The 11,088-nt window shown below is 35.9% G+C and overlaps 1 pseudogene; it reads left to right on the top strand.

Annotated features, from left to right (window-relative positions):
* LOC107655995 (zinc finger CCCH-type with G patch domain-containing protein-like) overlaps positions 1 to 8,656 on the top strand; it is a 9,797-nt pseudogene extending 1,141 nt beyond the window's left edge.
* Positions 8,657 to 11,088: the final 2,432 nt, after the last annotated feature.

The following is an 11,088-nucleotide window of genomic DNA, read 5'->3' as shown; positions in this document are numbered from 1 at the left end:
TCTATATATCCTTTTAATTTATTTTTCCAGGTAGTGGTGGTCTATGGTGGCAGTTTTGTTTTATGTAGCTGTTTTGTTGACTAATGTGTGTGTTTTTCAGGTACTCTCATGGTGAGGCGGTGTGACTCAGTCACGGCGTCATCAAACTACGCCTTTGTCTCTGTTTATTTTGAATACGCGCCCTCTGGCGGCAAAAATTACATATTGTGCCTTTAAGTATTATTTTCAAACTTTTCAATGATATTGTCAATGTAAAAAAGTAACATGGAGTCGGGCTCTGCATGTTTGGCCAAGCATGAAGATGGCATCTGGTACCCGGCCAGAATATCAGGTACAATTTCTAAGTTCTTTCAGCGCTATTAACAGAAAGGAAGAACAGAGATTGCTACATGATATAATTTCTGTGTTACCTTCCCTACAATTTACAAGACAGAGAGAGATTCCTTATTGATCCCCAAGGGGAGATTTAATGGGATATAGCAGCAGCTTCAAACATAAACTGTACAAAAACACAACAGTACGTGCACTCGATCAGGTAAAACTGAGCAATACATTACAGGTGTGCATAAGTCATTGTGCTTCTCTTTTTCCAGAGTTTGAAGGTGACTTGTACACAATGAAATTTGACTCGTTGCTGTTGAAGGAGGCTGTGCTGGAGGCTGATGGGATCATTCCTCCTCTTCGTCAAGATGATGGTTCCTCCTCTTCCTCATCGGACTCGGAGGATGATACAGACCAGTGTGACGCCGTCTATGCTAAAGGTGCATAATTACAACATCCTCTGGAATATTGTGTACTGGAGTGTCTGAAGAACTACAGTACAGTATACTGTAGGCTGAGGAAAATATATCTGGGTCAGTCTTTTAAAAGACCCATTTATATTCTTTATAACAAAAATAGAGAGAAAAAAACAGCATATTTTTAAAACCTTCAGAATATTTTCCACTGTGTCATTATTTTCATTGAAATTAAGCCCATTCCTGTCATTTCTCATTACTGTAATACATAAAACAGTATTCCATTATATACCATTAAGAAATTTTGGGGATTTTTTGTGTGTTTGAAGGAAGTCTCTTAAGCTAACCATAATTCCACGGCACTTTTTTGGCATTTATTTATTAAAAACAGTAATATTGTGAAATATTATTACAATTTAAAATATTATTTTAATATATCTTCAAATGTAATTTATTTTTGTGAAAGCAGCCATTTCTCCAGTCTTCGTCACATGATTCTTTAGAAATCATTTTAATATGCTGATTTGGTGCTCAAGAAACATTTATTATTGTCAATGTCAGCTTTTTTTTTTTTTTTTTATATTTTTAATAGAAACTGTGATACATTTTTATTTCAGGATTTTTATGTTGAGATAGGACAGTAGAGAGAAGACAGGAAATTACTGGGAGGAGAGAGGGGAGCAGGATCGGCAAAGGACCTCGAGACGGGAATCGAACTGGGGTCGCCGTATATGTCGGCATATATACGCCGTATATGTTGCTGTATATGCCGTATACTAACCACGAGGTTAGCTAATCAACTCGAAAGTTAATTAAATTAAATTCAATTCAATTCAATTTTATTTGTACAGCGCTTTTCACGATACAAATCATTGCAAAGCAACTTTACAGCAAATTAAGTTTCTACAATATTTAGTGGTAGCTTATCAGGTAAAAAGTTAAACATCCAGACACACCACAGTAAACAGGAATCTTAGGGAATGTTCTTAATTGTTATAAAAAATGAAACATGGATACTAAAATATGCATTTCTTTATGGAAAATGTTTTCTTATTGTTTTGTTCCATTTTAAATGTGGACTGAATATATGATCAGATTCAAACGAACTGAATGTCATTGTGCTTGTTACCTGTTTTCAGTAAAGCAACATAGACCTTCTGCAGAATAATCTTTCAAATATAAGCTCAGTTCGTAGATCAAATAAATTAACCCAACATTAACATGTCTACCTGCAGTGTAGAGCAGTTGTGCAGGTTGCTGGAATTCACTAGGCCATACACAAATACAGATGCATAGGTTTAGAGCTCTTCAACACATTTACAGGGTACTGTTGAAATCAAGCTGACTTTGTATCTCATTACAGTATTCACATCAAGGGAGGAGGACATGGTCCAGGTAAACAGCGCAGAGTTTTGTGGTTGGGAGGCTCATACGCGTGGCATTGGCTCCAAGCTCTTGCTGAAAATGGGTTATGAGCTTGGTAAAGGTAGGTGAACATTAGTCTCAAAACTTTTAGAAGAGATGTTTGCATTAGTGGTCGACTGATATATCGACCAATATTTGTTTTCTTTTTAATTATCGGCATCGGCTGATATGGTGGAAGTGGGACTTTTATTTTGACAGCACTGAGACGCCTGAACACACAGAGTTCCGGTTTTGCTTTTTCATTAGTTTACTGTCTCTGTTTAGCAGTTGTGACAAGTAAATTATTACACACAACTCTTAAACACAAAGTATTATAACATTAGTTTTTCTATTATTAGTAACTGTAAGGCAAATGCTGTAATATTATAATGCTTTCATAATACTTAAATATCTAAAAAATGTTTAATTTCATTAATCTTGCAAACTTTGTCAAATTCAGCTGTGAGATCCTCTGAAGTGTGGATTTGTAGAATGCATAAAAACGAGGGTGCTCTGGGTTTAAAGGTCATTCTGTGCAGAATGCTGACATAAGTTTTGGGCTGTCACTGAACACGCACAAGAGACAAACTTTAGATCATTGATTTCAAATGATGCTGCACTATATCTATGCTATATATGTCATATTCACTGTGTGCTGTATGTAAAATTAGCACTACCTTGTCTTTATTTGAAAAAAATTTTTTGTGTGTAGGCTTTATATCGGCTGTTGGCCATCAAAATATCCGTATCGTTTGACCACTTATTTATATCTTGTGTGTATGTTTTAACAAGTGTTTCTGTGTATGCATAGGTTTGGGGGAAACCCTCTCTGGTCGAGTAGAGCCGGTTCAGGCAGTGGTTTTTCCGAAAGACCGCTCATTGGACATGTGCTGAGCTCACGCAGAGAAAGACTGCAGCCGCTATCGCTAAGGATAACCCGAAGGCTAAAACCGAAGGCTAAAAAGAGGAAAGCCTCCACATCAGCACGCCGCAATGTTTTTGATTTCCTGAACTCTTAAGCTTGGTGATAGAGCTCAGTCTGCGTCTCATTCATCAAGCTCATCAGTCATCGGTGTAGAGGCCTACAGGGGCGGAAAGAGCACCAAACATTCCCTGACTACAGAGAAAGTAGCTCAAGTGGAGAGAGAGATCCAGCAACTCACAAAGTCTCTCAGTAGACGAAATGGAAGGTATACTTTATTCATTCTCTTTGCACCTGGCCAGTTTTCTTCTCTTTTCCTTATCATCAATATCTTTCTTGATATTTCCCTTACCAGTGTAAGCTACTTAAAGGGGTTATCGGATGCCCATTTTCCACAAGTTGATATGATTCTTTAGGGGCTTAATGAAGAGTCTATAACAGGGGTGCCCAATAGGTCGATCCTGATCTACCAGTCGATCGCAAAGGCAATGCTGGTAGATCGTATATTAGGTCAGTGGTTCTCAACCGGAGAGGCGCGAGATAACTTAAAGGGATAGTTCACCCAAAAATGAAAATTATGTCATTAATTACTCACCCTCATGTCATTCCAAACCCGTAAGACCTCCGTTCATCTTCGGAACACAAACTAAGATATTTTTGATGCATTCCGAGAGCTCTCCGACTCTCCATAGACAGCAAGGATCCTTACACGATCAAGGCTCAGAAACGTAGCAAGGACATCGTTAAAATAATCCATGTGACATCAGTGGTTCAACCGTAATTTTACGAAGCTACGAGAATACTTTTTATCTGCAAAGAAAACAAAAATAATGACTTTATTCAACAATTCGTCTCCTCCGCATCACCCTGTAGCGCCATTTTGGAGAGTATCACATGCAAACAATGCTGTTCTGTGTCAGCAGCACCGTACACGGATACGCTGTTTACGTCGTTTACGCTTTGATCTGAACGCAAACAACATAACTGCGTACATGCGTTGTTTATGTATGTGATACTCTAAACAAATTTTTTAAGACATATTTTATCAAAACTTTCAACAATTTAAAATGTTTGTTCGAACAAATTCATTATATGAACTAGCAGCTTTTTGAAGACCAATTTTAAAAAAATGTATCCATTTAAACGAACTGTCTAAACAAATCTACTGGATGAAACAGACTTTTGAAGATATTCATACACGTATACATGCAAATATATTAGCTCCATTTTATCCATTTTATTTGTGTAGAGTAAGGCTTGTTGTTTGTCATTTCTCTGATCACAAATGCAGACATGGTTTTATGTTTACGCGGCGCGATGCAACGCAACACGTAAAAAGACAGTATAAGTCATTATAATCCATAATTATGTCCCCACTGGATGCAACGAATGCCTCGTTTATAATGGGTTTTCATGTTTTTGAATCATCGCTCCGGCTGGACACGGCATCATCACAATACGGTAAGGGGCGTAACATTTCCGCCACACGCTTGAGGTATTCGGCCAATCACAACGCACTGGATAGCTGGCCAATCACAGCACACCTCGCTTTTCAGACCGATGAGCTTTGTAAAAATCGACGCGTTTCAGAAAGGCGGGGCATAGAGGAGAAACAATAATGTACAGTATGTGGAAAATAATGTGTTTTTTTAAGCTTAAACCGCATAAACACATTTCATTACACCAAATACACACAATAATGTTCTTTTTAGCAGCATCATATGACCCCTTTAATACATCTATTGGTTTTATCAAAACTTTATAAACATGTCTATACGATAATGAATGTGTGAAATGCATTTTTATTTGTTTATAGCCCATCAGAATCTTACTCTCTGACATAAAGAATGGCATCTGATATTTAAACTCAGATTCATTTAAATATTTTCTTTTAATGATCCAGTCCATTTAGATACACAAGGAGAGTGTGAGACATTACTTGCAATAAATTTATAAAACAGTGTGGTTAGTGTATAGTATACGTTTCCTGAGAAGTCCATTTTCTGGAAAATAGGTAGGTGTAAAACTGAAAGCGAGGAAAGAGTAAAAGGACAGTCAATCATTGTTAATCTTAATCTGCAGCATGTTGGTTGATAATGCAACTTAATGAATGGGACACCACAGAGAAAACCGTTATGAAACTGCTCAAACACCAAACAAAAATGTTTTGTTTTTCTCCTGGCTGGTTTTAATGGAGTTAAACCATGGTGTGCTTAACCAACTTAGGAAGGCTAGGAGACCAATTTAAACCCAACTTAACTAAGACCAGCGAGTGTTATTTTAGTATCTTTGATATACTATTATATTTGTTATTATTATTTTGAATTAGCTTTTATTTTTATATTTTCTGTTTTCATTTTAATATAACTAAACCCAGAACTGGAGTACAAATGAATAAAAACGATATTAAAATATATAAAACAAAAAAAACTAAAAAGGACAAAAACAAAGTACTAAAACCTGAACTAAAATGAAAATGTAAAATATAAATAACTGTCAACGTGAACCGTATTTATTCCCTTAATGCATGTTTTGTGCATCTAGACTTATTGTGAATGATTCATGAGTTAAAGTTATTTCAAAAAATATCTAAAAATAATATAATTTGTTTCCGCAATATTTCTCTAATGGCCAAATATCTTTTTAAACACTTTTTAGGCTGTTGTTATAGGTAATGTGGCCTTTCTAAGATATTTTTAGCTAACACAGTTATTTAATGCCATATCCTAATATGTTCAAACCAAAAACGGACTAAATTTAATTTGACCTTTATAGACCTCACTTCAGCTTCCCAGAATATTGCCAGACTGTAAATGAGAGAAATCACTGTAATATAATACATAATGATATTGTTTTTTAAGAAATTAATACTTTTATTAAGCCAGGACATTTTAACTTGATCAAAAGTGACAGTAAAGACATTTATATTGTTACAAAAGATTTCTATTTCAAATAAATGCTGTTTCTATTCATAAAGATATCCTCAAAAAATAAAATAATAAGAAGAAGAATTATTATTGATGATGATAGTACAGATGTTTGTTGCAGCAAATCTGAAGGATTTCTGAAGGATCATGTGACAATGAAAACTGGAGTAATGATGCTTAAAAGTCAGCTTTGCATCACAGGAATAAAATACATTTTAAAATATATTCTAATACAAAACATTTATTTTAAATGTTAATAATATTTCACAATATTACACTTTTTATTGCATTTTATTGCATTTTATTTTTATTGCAAAAACAGCTCTTCATCCGATGTCCCCTTTAAAATCTTACCAACCCCAGACTTTTGAACGTTGGTAAAATGAGTGAGAAGTTGTGAAGAGTTTGACAGTTTAAGTGAGAATCGGCTCATCAGTTTTGATCAACAAGCCATATGCAATTAGTTGTTGTGTTTGCACACATGTGTGTAACTGTTTGCACACATGTGCCAAAGCATTTGCAATTTGCTCAAATCAATAAGAAATTCCAATCTGATGTGAACAAGAAGCTAATTGTTCAGAGATCTGAACTTATTGTTTCGGGAAAAAAAAGTTTCATTCGAGAATTGAGCCAAAGCTATTGAGAAAAACTGTAAGAGAAAGTAAATCAGTTGATTCCGTATGCAGCATACCAATGCTCTCTGATATGTGTATAATCTATCATCTGATACATTTGCTGTTAGGATTAGAGCCCTGCACTTGGTGTGTGATTCCTCCTGGGACCTGAGGGATTAATTGTGGTCCTCAGTAAAACAGACACTCCCCTTCTCCTCTCATGAATACACTGTGAACACTGCACTCTGTCCTGCTGCAGAGACAAACATTCAAACACCTGGGCTAAGGGCGGCTTTTCCATTGGTGAGGATTTGAACAGATATCGGTGCGAGAAAGTTCTAAAACATTCTAACTCAAATTTTTTTCCATTTATAGGACTCAGGAAGATCTACTTGCTCTGATTGATGCACATCACCGCATAACCAAACATTGTAGTGACCCCACTGGAGCATTGGAGTACATAGCAGGTACTGCTGGGACATGAAATGCTTTTAAATTAATCGGCCTGGTTCAATACGAACTTGTTGATGATGTTGGTTGATCTGTTCTCTCCACAGGTCACCTGGTTTATGGGAGCCACATGTCAGACCATGCTGATCTAGCAGCTGTGCAGAGTGTGATCAGGGCTTCTCTAAGAGATCCATCTACATTATGGGGGTGTGACCAACACATTCTCTCAGATATGATTAACTTTACAGGAAGATTTGGTATGCAAACACTCGAATTACACTTAAATTTCCATAATAAGCTATATAGCAGAGGTTCTCAACCAGAAGACCCGGGACCAGCAATTAGCAATTTTTAAGTTATAAAATAAATAAAATTATTATTATTATTATTATTTAAGAACCAGCATTCCCATGATTTTAGAAACCTGCATGTATGTGGTAGCTAAAGTTTATTATTTCTAGACACGGAAAAGTCATGTAAATGAATACAGTCTTAAACAGCCCATGCTAATTAGAGTTAACTAAAACTAAAACCATAAAAAAATTTGGTCCCACTTCATATTAGGTGGCCTTAACTACTATGTACTTACATCAAAAAATAAGTACAATGTACTTATTGTGTTCATATTGTATTGCAAAACACTTTTGCAGCTATTGAGGTGGGATACGGGTAAGGTTAGGGACAGGTTTGGTGGTATGGGTAGGTTTAAGAGTGGGTTTAGATGTAAGGGATGTGTCAACAGTGTAATTATAAATGCAATTACAGAAATTAATTACAGATGTATTTGCATGCAGGTATTTTTAAAAATATAAGTACAATGTAAAAACATGTATGTATGCAAGAAGTGCATTGTATTAAATTATTCATTTAAATGTAAGTACATAGTAGTTAAGGCCACCTAATATAAAGTGGGACCAAAAATTTCATTACTTGAAATAAAATAAATGTTAACTGAAATAACATAAAATATAAAAAGCTTGAACTTATTTTATTTCAGCTATTTAAGACAACATTTCTTATTTATCATTCTCATTTTCATATATGTAAATATTTCGAGTTATGGCAAGCTCTAAAATATTTTGTTGGGTGGAAATTAAAAAAATCCTTAATTATTAATGAATCCTTTAAAAAATCCTTAATCCTAGTCCATAAATGATTGGTAGAGTCATATAAATTCATATTTAGCTCTTACAAGTAAAATTCTGACATTTTATTATTTTAAATTCTAAATATTTTAGTTACTTATTTTTATCTATGGATGCTTCTAGTTTTCTGTTTTCTTAAAATCAAAACTTTGTCATTACGGCAGATGTACCAGAGGGACCTATTACATATTAGCCTGCATGGGGCACTTGTGGGCCTTAATGTCAAAAATGTTGTGAACAACTGCTATATATATATATATATATATATATATATATATATATCCTGTAGGGGAAATAATATAATTAGTCTTGCAAATATCCTGTATAAATAAGCATTTATTTTGTACTTAAATACTTCCCTTAACTGTCACACACTCATATTTTTCCAGAAGCTGGGGGCCATTTGAAAGACTTGAGACGTCGTATTCAGTGCATTACTAGCTGTACAGACCCATCCATTCTGGGCTTTAGTCCAGGTATGGCAAATGAACTGGTGAAGCTAAAAAGTCATAGACTCAACATTCTTCTGCATCAATCACAGAATATCTTTGTCTTTTCATGCAAGCTCAAGAACGTCCAGACTATAGGACGGCTTGGGAAATGCTGCTAACTTTACAAGACAAGTTGAGGAAAAAGGACATTGGCCTGGGAATGGAATCTGCTTCTCTTGGTCCATTGCATTGTTTCTTCCAGGCAAAGCGGGAGCGCCTGAATGCGCTGGTGTCTTCTCTCCTTTTAGACAGTTTTCAGTCAGTAAAATATAACATGACAAGCTCCACTGCTGCGTATCTAACATCATTAGCTCTCTCACGTCTGGAGACTCAAGCAGAGCAGCTCAGGTCATACCTGTGGGAGGAGTCATCCAGTATTACACCTCGTGTTTATCGACTGGCTGCCTTTCTCAATCCCAGAGGCTTTCTGGCAGCATTGATCAGACATGCAGCCCACATCCAACACAAGGATATCAGTCTTTATGGATTGAATTTTAAGGTAAATCTAAGTTTTTCAAACACAAACTGGACAGATACACCAGATAAATATGATTTGTTTGCTTGTTTGTCACCAAATCCTTATCCAACTGGAGAAATTCATTGTGTAAAAGGTGGTTAACATTCATTTGGTAAATATTTAGCTCTTTACATTTATAGAAATCTGAAATATTTTATCCTTACTATTTGGATTTTAATGTAAATTTCAGTTTTTTTAAACACATAACACAAATTGTCACTATAGTTTGAAATATGAAAATATCTGATGAGAATAGAGGTGACGGGATCTGTTCCTCTGAAAGCTTGCACTGTAATTCCTCATCCCAGCTTCTGTACTACTGCCCCCTGTATGTAGACAAACACACTGCAGATGGAGGTCAGGATCTGTCCGATGACAATATTATCATCCATGTTCCACTTGCAACAAGGTTAGATCCAATGCTCTGCGCTATGAGGCGTATAAGGTTAACTAGTACTCTCTTACAGTAAACCCTTTGAGAAAAACATCTGCTCATATTATAGCATTATTACAAAATATTTATCTTGCAGAAATATTGTTCAGATTATCATACATTTTTTGTGGCATTACAGTACTTCTACACTTTATAGACCCTTTTTTGTAATTTTTAGCATTTTAGTATGTGAAATTAACCAAAAAAAACAAGCAATTCTTAAAGCACCCCATGAGAAATTAACAATATAAAAAAAACCATGTTGGCTCAAACCAAGGTTGCTGACTTTTGGACATGTACGTAGAGTTTAGTTCAAGACTTTGACACTTGTTTTCATAACAGCCTCTGGATCAGCTTCCTCCTACCTTAACACCTTACAGATCTGTGTGGGTGAAGCTCACGAAGCCTGTCAAAAATATGTCTATGTCATATTTCACCCCACAATCAAAAGACTACAGTAAGAAGTGATATTTTACGGCTGCTGCAGTATAGCTCTCAAATCTCATTAATGCTTGTACACATTCAAACCTGGTCAGATGTCTTTGGTTATTGCGGGTCTTGTGTCCAGGTGGGATTTGTGAATGTTATTTGAAAATGTCAGCTAATAACAACTGGAAATGTTTTGTGATGCTTCATCCACACCACCAGGTGTCAGTATAAGTCTAAGATGACCATATTGGCCAATGCAGCATAAATATTACTGAGTGCAGTCCCTTTCAAGTAAAGTTTGTTCACTTGGCGGTCATATTTGCAATGCCTCCGGACAGCTATTTCGGGCATCCAAGACCAAGTCCCATCTAAATGAACGGGGGAATCCTGAAATCTCAAAAACTGTTTGCTGAACTCGCAATTAAATTACATATTTCAAATCAGCAACAAAATCTGAAATGAACTGCCCCAAAAATGTAGTTCCTTATGCTCAAATATCATTATAAAACGATTTCTTTTTTTTATCTAGACCAGTCAATGGGCATGTGCAGTCATGAGCGCAAGTCTCTGGTTTCTGTGGGAGCTTCTAACAGCTGCTGCAGTGATGCAATGACTTTACTAATCAGCGATTGGCTCTTTCATTTAGAAGGCGGGACATGTTCCACCATATTGGGCGTTGCAGTTTCTCCCATTCATAAGTAATAGGAGTAACCCATTTTTGTATATCTATAGGGGGGGGGGGGGGGGATCCTGAAATCTAAAATACTGCTTGCAGAAATTACACATTTAAAATCAGCAACAAAATCTGAAATGAACTGCCCCAAAAATGTAGTTCCTTATGCTCAAATATCATTATAAAACGATTTCTTTTTTTTATCTAGACCAGTCAATGGGCATGTGCAGTCATGAGCGCAAGTCTCTGGTTTCTGTGGGAGCTTCTAACAGCTGCTGCAGTGATGCAATGACTTTACTAATCAGCGATTGGCTCTTTCATTTAGAAGGCGGGACATGTTCCACCA

This window comes from Sinocyclocheilus anshuiensis, unplaced genomic scaffold (assembly GCF_001515605.1).
Source record: "Sinocyclocheilus anshuiensis isolate Anshui unplaced genomic scaffold, SAMN03320099.WGS_v1.1 scaffold51, whole genome shotgun sequence".
NCBI classification, from domain to species: domain Eukaryota; kingdom Metazoa; phylum Chordata; class Actinopteri; order Cypriniformes; family Cyprinidae; genus Sinocyclocheilus; species Sinocyclocheilus anshuiensis.
This window is presented reverse-complemented; position numbering and strand designations above follow the sequence as displayed.